The sequence below is a fragment of the Triturus cristatus genome, chromosome 1_1 (genome assembly GCF_964204655.1).
Source record: "Triturus cristatus chromosome 1_1, aTriCri1.1, whole genome shotgun sequence".
NCBI classification, from domain to species: domain Eukaryota; kingdom Metazoa; phylum Chordata; class Amphibia; order Caudata; family Salamandridae; genus Triturus; species Triturus cristatus.
The window spans coordinates 520,341,127-520,352,531 of record NC_140579.1 but is presented as its reverse complement, the minus strand read 5'-3'; the positions used below and the strand labels follow the sequence as shown (position 1 = coordinate 520,352,531).

The window sequence follows — 11,405 nt, the reverse complement described above, 5'->3', positions numbered from 1 at the left end:
ACTTAAACATTAGTAAAGGTATTTATAAATATTAATAATTAAATAGTTGATCGGCTGTTAACTATGTGTGTTATTTTTAATACAGAAGTGATAATGAATATGCAGAATGTAAACATATTATTGAGGGAATAGTTTGCTAAGGATTGATTTACTGGCGAGTACATATGTAAATTATTGCGTGTATTACAAGACACACTAGACTAACTACCATACGTGCTTGAGATTGGCAATAACATATACTTATGCTATCATTTTAATATGCAGGGTTAATTTGCCAACACATAAATTACGCACCTATTTCTGATGTGCAGTGGCAATATTGGCACAATTATTTGTATTAGTTAGCCATATTTTGAATCGTTATTTATAGGTGAACAACAATGTTGGAAGGCAAAAGCTAGTTGCGGATTACCGACACGGGATATCGTGAGTGCTGAGCAGGCTGATATTTGAGTAATACTCCTTTGGGTATCAATATGAAGAGTACGGATAAATTATTCGTAATGCTGATATGAAGTAAAATATACTCACCGGGCGACTGAGACATATTCGTATTGTATTTGGGATATTTACTGAGGCAGACGATAAATATAGTTACCTTTAAACACTTCCAAGATGGCGTGGTGATTAGTTTACTATAGACGCGCGATGTGATATGTCACGTGATGGAGGTTATAGATTAAAAGAGCTCGGCTATGGAGGATTCGTCCTAGTCCTGGAGGCAACCGGCGTGAGGAGAACACCACATCATCGCATTACATACACGGTAAGCGGCTGAAAGGAACGCGCATGGTTCGGCACTTTACGCGGGGGATACATAGTGGGTCAGGCTATAATGACAGTTTAGGAGTTGCTTGGTGCTTATTAGTGAGTTAAACACGGATTATTTATACTGATCGACAGTTTATGGAGGCGAATAGGCAGATTTTACATGTAGTCACAGGAAATCCGTCACTGATGCACTTAAATTGGATTATATAGGCAGAGTTTTCCCTTAGACATTGTTAACATGCAGTAATATTTCGGGATTGTTTCTGATTTAATCAGTGTAACATGATATCTGTGATAGCTACATATTAGCAAAATAATATGGACTCCTTTATACGTATAAGTCGCATTAGGAAATAGTCCATTGGATGGAGTGCGTATAGTTTTATATAAGCTTAGAGTTACGCTGGAGATTTAGCATCTACGTTTTTTTGGTTACACTATGAGGTAATATTGGAATTAGTGTTAGCAGCTAGGTGTTGCTTCTGAGAGGTGCTGCTATAATACATTTGAGCCTGATTTCAGCTCATTTTTTGCAGTTGTCTACTTGAATGTTTGAAATATCTACTACAGCAAAACTCTAGAGAGAGATTACCCACGCCGGAGAACCGTGTGGGTCGGAATTAACACCGCACGATAAGTATGTGAATATTGTTCGGGAACTTAGAATTCCCTTGAGCTTGAAGTGCTCTTGACCACGTTATGAGTAAAGAGACTTCTGCACATTGTTGTCAGGGGCGCAACACAGGCCCCCGCAGCCCCTGCGGTGCGGGGGGGCCCCACGCTCCAGGGGCCCCCTTACTCTAAGCAGAGGGAGACGGCTGCGCCTGTAAGCAAGCCTCTTCAGCCTCCCCAAGTCCCCATAAATTAAACCACGGTGATGGCATCTAAGCCTCCGAGTCTTCCCTCTCATTCTGTCGCGCTCCTCAGTTAGTGAAAACCGGGACTTCAAGAAACGGGTATTACCTTCTCTTTCCTCCTTTCGTTTATTTGCTCCCCTGTGAAATGGATCCAAAAAAGAATACATTTTTTGCTGGAAACGTCTTTTTCTGACACAAGTGCAGCCTCCGGGTGGAGAGAAAGAAAACATTCCAAATGTGAAAAATAAATAACTAATTAAAGCAAGACAGAGTGGTTGCAAGGTGTCCAGATTCATTTATTTACACCTAAACACATTAGCGCCACTTTACAGTGTTTGCAAGTGAAGTGATACTTTTGTTTACTCCTCTCTCTTTGAACAACATTGTTTTCTCTGTGTGGAAAAGTGCACCTTGCCTGGAGGTACTGAAATACCTGCTTGATGGGTGAATTGGAATACAAAATGTGTACAGCGACTGTGTATTTACGAATGTGGTCTTTTTAAACCATACTGCCTGTGTTTTGAAAGGATATAAGCAATGGGCACTGAAACTGGTCCCTTCCGGGCCCTGTAGTCATGGCTTTACCTTTTCATGCAAAAGCACTCACTAATTTCAGAATAATGAGTGTAAAAGGTAACTGTTAGACCTGGCACCATTGGCGTGAGTCTCCCTTCCATTTTTTGCTGTGTCTTTGCTGGTTATAGATGCTCTGGGCGCTGTGCCACTGCCATTCAGTGCCACAGCACGAATGCTCCCTTTGTAAAGATGACATGTGAATTGGTACATCCATGATTGGCTTATTTGGTTTACCTGTTAGTCCCTAATAGCGTGGCCTGTGTGTGCCCAGGGCTGGTAAACCGAATGTTGCTGGTGGGCATGCAGCGCTGGTTTGCACCACCCACAGAAGCAGCTTGTAAAGTGTGTCTCAGACCTGCCACTGCAGAGTCTGCGTGCAGTCTAGAACTGCCATCTTGGCTGTGAATTGCACCCACTTCCCAGCCCCTGAACCTTCCCTTGGCATCATGTAAGCCACCCTTATGATAGGGTGCATTGTATGTGTAAGGTAGGACACGCTCTGATGTGTGTAGCATGTCCTAGTAGTGAATTACACCCAATTTCGTTTTTCACTACTGTAAGGCTACCTGTTCTCCATAGGCCAGAATGGGAGGTTTGGCTATTACATTCTATAGTCCTAACTGACCCACAGAGCATGGTAGAAAAACGAATTTAGTATGCCTGAGCTCAGAATATTAAAATACATCTTTTAGTGAAGGTTATTTTTATGTTCTGTGTTTGAAACTACCACTTTTAGAGTATAGGTACTTTCTTGCCTAAGCCTTCCAGTGTGCTCTGCTATTATGTGTATTGGCTGTCTGATTTTGGAGGGACAGGGCAGGCGGAGTCAGACCTGGGTTGAATAGAGAGATCTGCCTTGAAGGGAGGGGAGGGGTAGCTCCTGCACTTGAATAGGGCTGTGCCTGGCAAGGTGAATGCTGGCTCCACCTCCCACTGTGCGTCTGAAGGCAGACCCCCTCTTTCTGAAAGGAAGGATGCAGCTTGGTAAACAAAGTGCTCCAGGGCTGGGCAGAACTGGTTCTGGCTGGGTTCAGAGACTTGTGACTCCTAAGAACAAAGACTTTGGGCGTATAACTATTTGTGCCCCAACCCCTACAATTTGTATTGCTCCTGGACAACAAGAAGAACCTCTGTCCGTGTGACTACAGGAATCTGCAGGAGAAGGACTGTCCTTGTGCTTGTGTGCTGTTTCTTGGACTGGCCTGCAGTGGTTACTACTGGACTTGGAAGAAGAGGAAAAGGACCTTGAAGGAACTTTTATTTTGTGGCTACAGCAATCACCCAAGGGCTAGACGAGCTAGCCTCCTGCAGGAGTCTCAGGCACACCAGACTCCACCACCAGCCTCCTGTGTCCTCCCAGCGAGGATTTCTATCTGCAGGTGAGGCTCCTGTGAGTTCCAGGGCCTCTAGTTCTACTGCTGAGAAAAGAGTGCTGAAAATCGTCGCTAACCCCCGTTAGCGGGCCGCTGCAGCTGGTGAGCGTGAGAAAAATCATCGCTCTGCTGCCGCCGAGCGCTCGCTAACCCCGAAGATTATCGCATCACCCATCAGCGGGCCTGAAAACGCCCGCTATCCCGAAGATCGTCGCAGAGCCTGTCAGGGGGTCTGAAAACGCTCGCTAACCCAAGTTATTGAACCGCCTGTCAACGGGTCTGAAAACGCTCGCTAACCCAAGGATTGTCGCATTACCTGTTAGCGTGCCCCAAAGTGCTCGCTAACCCCAAATCATCGCATCACGCTCATCGCAGCGCGGATGCCGAGCGTTCGCCATTTTCCCCGCATCGCATCAGGATCGTCGCTCCATCGCGGAGAGCCATTTTCTTTCATCGCAGCAAGATCGCACACGCAACAGGCTCGGTGCATCATCCTCCCTTAGCGGCAAGGATTTTATCGCTTCACCGACTTAGCGTGAAGAAGTTTGTCGCTTTATCCTGCCCGCAACCCAGCGCGTCATCCTCCCTTGCGGTAAGGATTCAACGCATCGCTGGTTAGCGTGAGGAAATTTATCGCTACAACTCCTTAGCGACATTTTTGTTGCTTTGCTACAGAATCCAGATACCTTGCGAGTAAAAGGGTCGCAGAGACCACTGCATTGAACCGAACATCATTTTGTGCACCTTGAACTATTTTTGCAGCATTTTTAAAGTAACCATATTTTTCTAGTATTGTGGATTTTTACTGTTATTGGTCTTGTGATTAAGTCTATATAAATATACCTATTTTTTATAACTACTTGAGTGTTGTCCATTTGTAGTGTTCCTCATTGTATTACTGTGTATGGTCATAAATGCTTCACACACTGCCTCTGAGATAGGCCTAACTGCTCATGCTACGTTACCACAGGGTTGAGCAGGGGTTATCAAAGGGTGTAGGCTGCTTACTCTGACTTAGGAAGAAGGGTCCCTACTTGGACAGTGGCCAGCCATTGCCAACTAGAGACCTCCATTTCTAACAGTAACCATGTTGTTCCTGCTTACATTTCACATGGTTTGCTTAATCTTGCATTCCCTATGAGTGTTTGCTTTTTCTAGGATGTTGTTAATTGTTTTTAGTGCAAAAACAACAATTGATGGACAGAATGCAGAACAATGTCATACATTCACCCCAGTACAGAGATCTGGGCCTAAATCCATCGTTTTTTTGCTCACCATGCCATTCCAGTGTGAACCCAGCCATATGCAAATCAGCCTTGACCCTGTGCCTCATGGGAACAGTCCAGCCCGAACTGCCAAGCCATTTGTCACCCCGAGTGGGAAGGGTATGCTCAGACGTGAGTCCCTTGCTCTCCATGCCACTGGAATCAGGCTATCCTGGCTGACGAGGGCTGAAAGCCCGAAACCGGTCCTAGGATGCTTGTTTCCAGTCCAGGGAGGACCTGGCTTGGCAGTTCGGGCTGGACTGTTCCCATGGGGCACAGGGTCAAGACTGATTTGCATATGGCTGGGTTCAAACTGGAATGGCATGGTGAGCAAAAAAACGATGGATTTAGGCCCAGATCTCTGTACTGGGGTGAATGTATGACATTGTTCTGCATTCTGTCCATCAATTGTTGTTTTTGCATTTGTCACCCCGAGTGGGAAGGGTATGCTCAGACGTGAGTCCCTTGCTCTCCATGCCACTGGAATCAGGCTATCCTGGCTGACGAGGGCTGAAAGCCCGAAACCGGTCCTAGGATGCTTGTTTCCAGTCCAGGGAGGACCTGGCTTGGCAGTTCGGGCTGGACTGTTCCCATGGGGCACAGGGTCAAGACTGATTTGCATATGGCTGGGTTCAAACTGGAATGGCATGGTGAGCAAAAAAACGATGGATTTAGGCCCAGATCTCTGTACTGGGGTGAATGTATGACATTGTTCTGCATTCTGTCCATCAATTGTTGTTTTTGCATTTGTCACCCCGAGTGGGAAGGGTATGCTCAGACGTGAGTCCCTTGCTCTCCATGCCACTGGAATCAGGCTATCCTGGCTGACGAGGGCTGAAAGCCCGAAACCGGTCCTAGGATGCTTGTTTCCAGTCCAGGGAGGACCTGGCTTGGCAGTTCGGGCTGGACTGTTCCCATGGGGCACAGGGTCAAGACTGATTTGCATATGGCTGGGTTCAAACTGGAATGGCATGGTGAGCAAAAAAACGATGGATTTAGGCCCAGATCTCTGTACTGGGGTGAATGTATGACATTGTTCTGCATTCTGTCCATCAATTGTTGTTTTTGCATTTGTCACCCCGAGTGGGAAGGGTATGCTCAGACGTGAGTCCCTTGCTCTCCATGCCACTGGAATCAGGCTATCCTGGCTGACGAGGGCTGAAAGCCCGAAACCGGTCCTAGGATGCTTGTTTCCAGTCCAGGGAGGACCTGGCTTGGCAGTTCGGGCTGGACTGTTCCCATGGGGCACAGGGTCAAGACTGATTTGCATATGGCTGGGTTCAAACTGGAATGGCATGGTGAGCAAAAAAACGATGGATTTAGGCCCAGATCTCTGTACTGGGGTGAATGTATGACATTGTTCTGCATTCTGTCCATCAATTGTTGTTTTTGCGTTAATTGTTTTTAGGCAGCATATTGCTCTTGTCTAGTGCGTAATTAGAATTGAGTCACATCCACGAATTTATAGCGGGTCAGTGCAGTGCAAGTTTCTCTAAGTGGGGCAGTATAGTGTTCAGTGGGGGAGAGGATGTGGCGCTATGGTCAGAGCTGCTAAAGTGGAACTGGTGAACCAGGTTCCTCCTTAATGACCAGGCTCCCAGACCACTCTCCTGAGGGAGCACATTCCTGTGCTACACCTTAGAAGGCGCCGCAAGATCTTAAAAGCCCTAGTGTCTTAGCACCAGCTGGTGGACCCTAGCGGTGGCAAGTGTGGATTAACCTTGAAGGCCTGTCCACCACTATCCATGAAGTTCAACTCCAGTCTTGGGGACAGACCTATGAAGCAGCACACCATAGAGTGGCAGTGACTCTATCACTGAGGTCACAGGACTCTTGAGCAGGGTGGCTCTAGGGCAGTACGACCGCACCAGGCGCTAACTTCAGGTGGGGGGCGTCATGTTTGTAAGTATATTTTGGTTTTAAAAGCACATGCTGCCTCCTTCCTGGCCTCCAACATTTTTGGGTAACAATAAAATTGTCTTTAACTCCAGTGATTAATGTTCTTAGTAGAGAGAGATGGTGTTTTGTCTAGTGGAAGGTTTGACTCATGAAAAGGAATGGCAGAGGTGTAATGTGCATGCTGCTAAGAACATGTGCCATGCATATCAATCAATCAATCATGTAACTTGTAAAGCGCACTACATACCCGGGTGGGTTTCAAGGCGCTGGGGGGGTGGGAGGAAAAGATGTTACTGGTCAAAGAGCCAGGTCTTGAGTTGTCTCCTGAAGGTCAGCAGGTCTTCGGTTTGACGTAGGTGGAGGGGAAGGGTGTTCCAGGTCTTGGCGGCGCGATGGGAGAAGGATCTGCCTCCGGAAGTAGTTCTCCGGATGCGTGGGACCGTGGCCAGGGCGTGGTCAGCGGAGCGGAGTTTCCTGTTGGGTATGTAGTGTAGAAGGAGAGTCAACTGTTGAGATAGGCTGGGCCGGTTTTGTGGAGTGCTTTGTGTGCGTGGATCAGGAGCTTGAAGGAGATTCTTTTGTCGACGGGGAGCCAGTGCAGGTTCCTCAGGTGGGGGGTGATGTGGTCGCGGCACGGGACATCGAGGATCAGGCATGCAGAGGCATTCTGGATTCTCTGTAGTCTGCTGATGAGCTTGGATGAGGTCCTGGCGTAGAGGGTGTTTCCGTAGTCGAACCTGCTGCTGACCAGGGCCAGGGTGACAGTTTTCTTCGTTTGTCGGGATCCATCTGAAGATCTTGCGGAGCATGCGGAGGGTGTTGAAACAGGTGGAGGAGACTGCGTTGACTTGTTTGGTCATGGAGAGTTTCGAGTCGAGGATGACTCCCAGGTTGCGTGCGTGGTCGGTGGGGGCCGGGGGGGACCCCAGTGACGTGGGCCACCAAGAGTCGTCCCATGCAGAGGGGTTGGACCCGAGGATGAGGATTTCTGTCTTGTCTGTGTTCAGTTTGAGGCAGCTGTCCTCCATCTAGTTGGCGACGGCCTTCATTCCCTGGTGGAGGTTGGATTTGGCGGTGAGGGGGTCCTTGGTGAGGGAGAGGATCAGCTGAGTGTTGTCGGCGTAGGAGAATATGTTGAGGTCGTGTTGTCGGGCGATGCGTGCTAGTGGTGCCATGTAGACGTTGAACAGCGTCGGGCTGAGGGAGGATCCCTGTGGGACGCCGCAGATGATCTTGAAGGCCTCGGAGCAGAACGGGGGAGGCGGACTCTCTGAGTTCTGCCGGAGAGGAAGGAGGTGGTCCAGTCCAGGACTTTGTTTCGGATCCCTGCGTCGTGGAGGCGTGTGCTTAGTGTGCGGTGGCAGACGGTGTCGAAAGCGGCGGAGAGGTCAAGGAGGATGAGGGCCGCCGTCTCGCCGTTGTCTAGTAGGATCCTGATGTCGTCTGTGGCGGCGATGAGGGCGGTCTCGGTGCTGTGGTTGCTGCGGAATCCTGATTGTGATGGGTCTAGGATGTTGTTGTCTTCGAGGTGTCGCGTGAGCTGGGTGTTTACTATCTTCTCGATGACCTTAGCTGGGAACGGGAGCAAGGAGATGGGCCGGAAGTTTTTGATGTCGCTCTGGTCTGCTTTGGGTTTCTTCAGTAGGGCGTTGATCTCTGCGTGCTTCCAGTTCTCAGGGAAGGTGGCGGTCTCGAAGGAGAGGTTGATGATTTTGTGCAGGTGGGCTGCGATGGACTTGCTGGCTTTGTTGAAGATGTGGTGTGGGAGGGGGTCTGAAGGGGAACCGGAGTGGATAGATCCCATGGTCTTGATTGTGTCCTCTATGCTCACGTTAGCCCAGGTTGTCAGGGTTTCGTGGGTGGTGGGTTAGGTGTGGTGTGGTCGGCAGGGGTCGTCCGGGGTCGGAAGCTGTCATGGATGTCAGTGATTTTCCGGTGAAAAAAGGTGGCGAGTGAGTCGCACAGGGCTTGTGATGGTGGGATGTCATTGGCGTTGGAGCTGGGGTTGGAGAGTTCCTTCACGATGGTGAAGAGCTCCTTGCTGTTGTGTGTGTTGTCAAGGTGGTCTGTGAAGGAGGTCCTTTTGGCGGTCCTGATGAGGTAGTGGTGGTGGTTGCGGATGGCGTATTTGTAGGCAGTGTGGCTGTCTGGCGTCTTGTTCCTGTTCCGTGCGTTTTCCAGTTTCCGGCAGGTGCGTTTGGAGTCGAAGAGTTCCGGGGTGAACCAGCTGACTCTTCTGCTGGTGCCTCTGTTGGTGGGGTTTTTCAGCTGCGCGATGGTGTTGGCGCAGTCGTTCATCCAGCGTTCGAGGGAGAGCGCACCATCATCTGGGTTGGTGGGGTTCATCGGAGGGTTGAGTGCGAGGCTTGTCTGGAGTTGTTCTTCAGTGATTTTGCCCCAGCGGCGGCAGGGGGTCTGTAGGGTGCTGTGGGGTGAGTGGTTTTCGGAAGGTTTTCACAAAGTGCACATAATATGAATAGGTCAGTGGGTTGCTGCTTTTGTCAGAGAGACCCTATTATTACTTGCAGTTAATAAGTTAAAATCCTTACATAGAACAGTGAGTTATTAACTGTCGTGTAAGAGCTGCATCCAAACTCCCAGGTATAAGTTAGAGCGTTCTGTTTTTTTTCCCCAGTCTTCGATTATCCTAATGTTGCAAAAAAGGGTTCATTTGGGTAGAAATCAATTCTGATTATTAAAGAGAACCCCTAACCATGGTATTATGTTTTAATTCTGAGTTTGTGTTTCTGCAGACCAATCACTATTAAACTATGCTGCCTACTAGTATGGTTGTCATGTGACTCCTACACCTTGTAATCCTTTGTTTTATGTAATATTTCCTACACAGTGATTTGCACACATATGAATGATTGTCTCTGTGTAATATGTGTGATGTAAAGTGCTCTGATACCCTACACTGGTATTAGTGGTGCTGTACATTTTCTGATACTTTATTATTTTGAAAGTTTTACACATGCAAAAAGTCTCTGCAAAGATGTTTCCTTATTAGTCCCAGTGGAACATACAACTGCAGCGGTGAGAAAGGTGACCAGTCAACCTTTGCAAAGGGCCTTCCAATTCACAGCAGCACAAGTCACCTTTTTCAGTAACTTTTGATGTGTTTGAGCTATAAACAATTTATTAGTTAAAATCGTCAGATTATGCAGCAGATGATGTATTATGTGGCAAATATGGCAAAGCCATAGTTATGTGGAAAACATTTGCAAACTAGGATATTTTGCCATTCATGTTTGAACTCTCTCTCTAGGCATCTTGAAGCTGGAAAACTCCTGCATCCATCCCAAACTGGGTTTCGCCCCTCTCAAGGTAATGAAACCGCCTTACTGGCAGTCGCTGAAGACTCTAGAAGGATTCTTGATGCAGGTGGTTCTCTAGCCGTGATATTGTTAGATCTCAGCGCTGCATTTGATATGGTTAATCACTGTATCCTAATGCATCGACTCAAAGATCTGGGTGTGACAGGAACAGCCCTGAATTGGCTGTGCTCTTTCCTCGAGGGTAGATCCTTCCAGGTCTTCGATGGCGAGGCCATTTCAAGCCCTAGGCTCCTTTATTGTGGAGTGCCTCAGGGGACGTCCCTGAGTCCCACTATCTTTGATGTTTACATGGCTTCTCTCGCGGACATTGTTCTACCCTTTGGGGTGCATATAATTACATATGCCTATGACACTCAATTAGTGGTGGCATTTAACTACAAAAGCAGTTCCCCTGCTTGTCTTGGCCCATGCCTCGAGGAGGTGATGAGGTGGATGTGCCATTCCCAACTAAAACTGAACGGTGATAAGACCGAGCTTATGTTGCTCGGTAATCCCTCCCCCTCGAGGTTTTCTCTATCTGGCCAGCATGTATGGGCCCTGTGCCTATCTCCAAATCCGAAATAAAATGTTTGGGTTTCTGGCTTGATTCTGAGCTTAGCTTTAAATCCAAACAAGGAAAGTTGTTGCCTCCTACTTCGGTATTCTAAGACTGCTGCATAAAGTGTTGCCTTTGCTACCCCCTCAAGCAAGAAAGCTCGTCGTCCAGGCACTTGTCTTATCCCTCCTGGACTATGGCATCGCTCTTTATCTCGGTGCTCCCTGTGCGGTCTTTAACAAACTTCAAATCATGCAAAAGTGTGCCGCAAGGATTCTTGAGGGTACTCCAAGCCGCCAGTCAGTCAAAGCTGCACTTGGGTCTTTACATTGGCTTTCTATTCAGGAAAGAGTCAACTTTAAAGCCCTTTGCACCACCCATAAGATGCTAGGGGGTGTGGGACCGGCTATCATTTCTTCCTTTGTCCAGCCCTACCAAGCCAACAGGCGGTTACGTTCAAATGTCCTCCACCTGGCGTCTGTTCCCAGAATCAAGAGGTCCAGAAGTGGCTCTTCTCTTACAACGCTGCTAAACTCTGGAACTCCTTGCCGCTTCAGCTACGTAAAGAGCCAGACCACACCATCTTCCGCAGGAGGCTCAAAACCTGGCTTTTCCCTAATTGACTGCCACAGCTTAGTGCGGTTTCTGCCCTAGCGCTGGGATGTCTTCGAGTAACCATGCGCTTTATAAATGCTATTTCATTTAATTTCAACTGCTCTTGTGGAAAAAGGGAGGAGAAGTGCTGATGACAAACTCCATGGCTGGGAGACAAATGGCTTGCGATTCCACTT

At 48.1% G+C, this 11,405-nt stretch overlaps 1 long non-coding RNA gene across 1 annotated transcript in view; it reads left to right on the top strand.

The window, feature by feature from the left end:
* The first annotated feature begins 704 nt into the window (after positions 1 to 704).
* Positions 705 to 11,405, top strand: part of LOC146870529 (uncharacterized) — a 174,616-nt gene continuing 163,915 nt past the window's right edge. The window contains exon 1 of the long non-coding RNA XR_014978316.1: positions 705 to 766. This is a non-coding gene — a long non-coding RNA (uncharacterized LOC146870529). The remainder of the gene's footprint in view (positions 767 to 11,405) is intronic.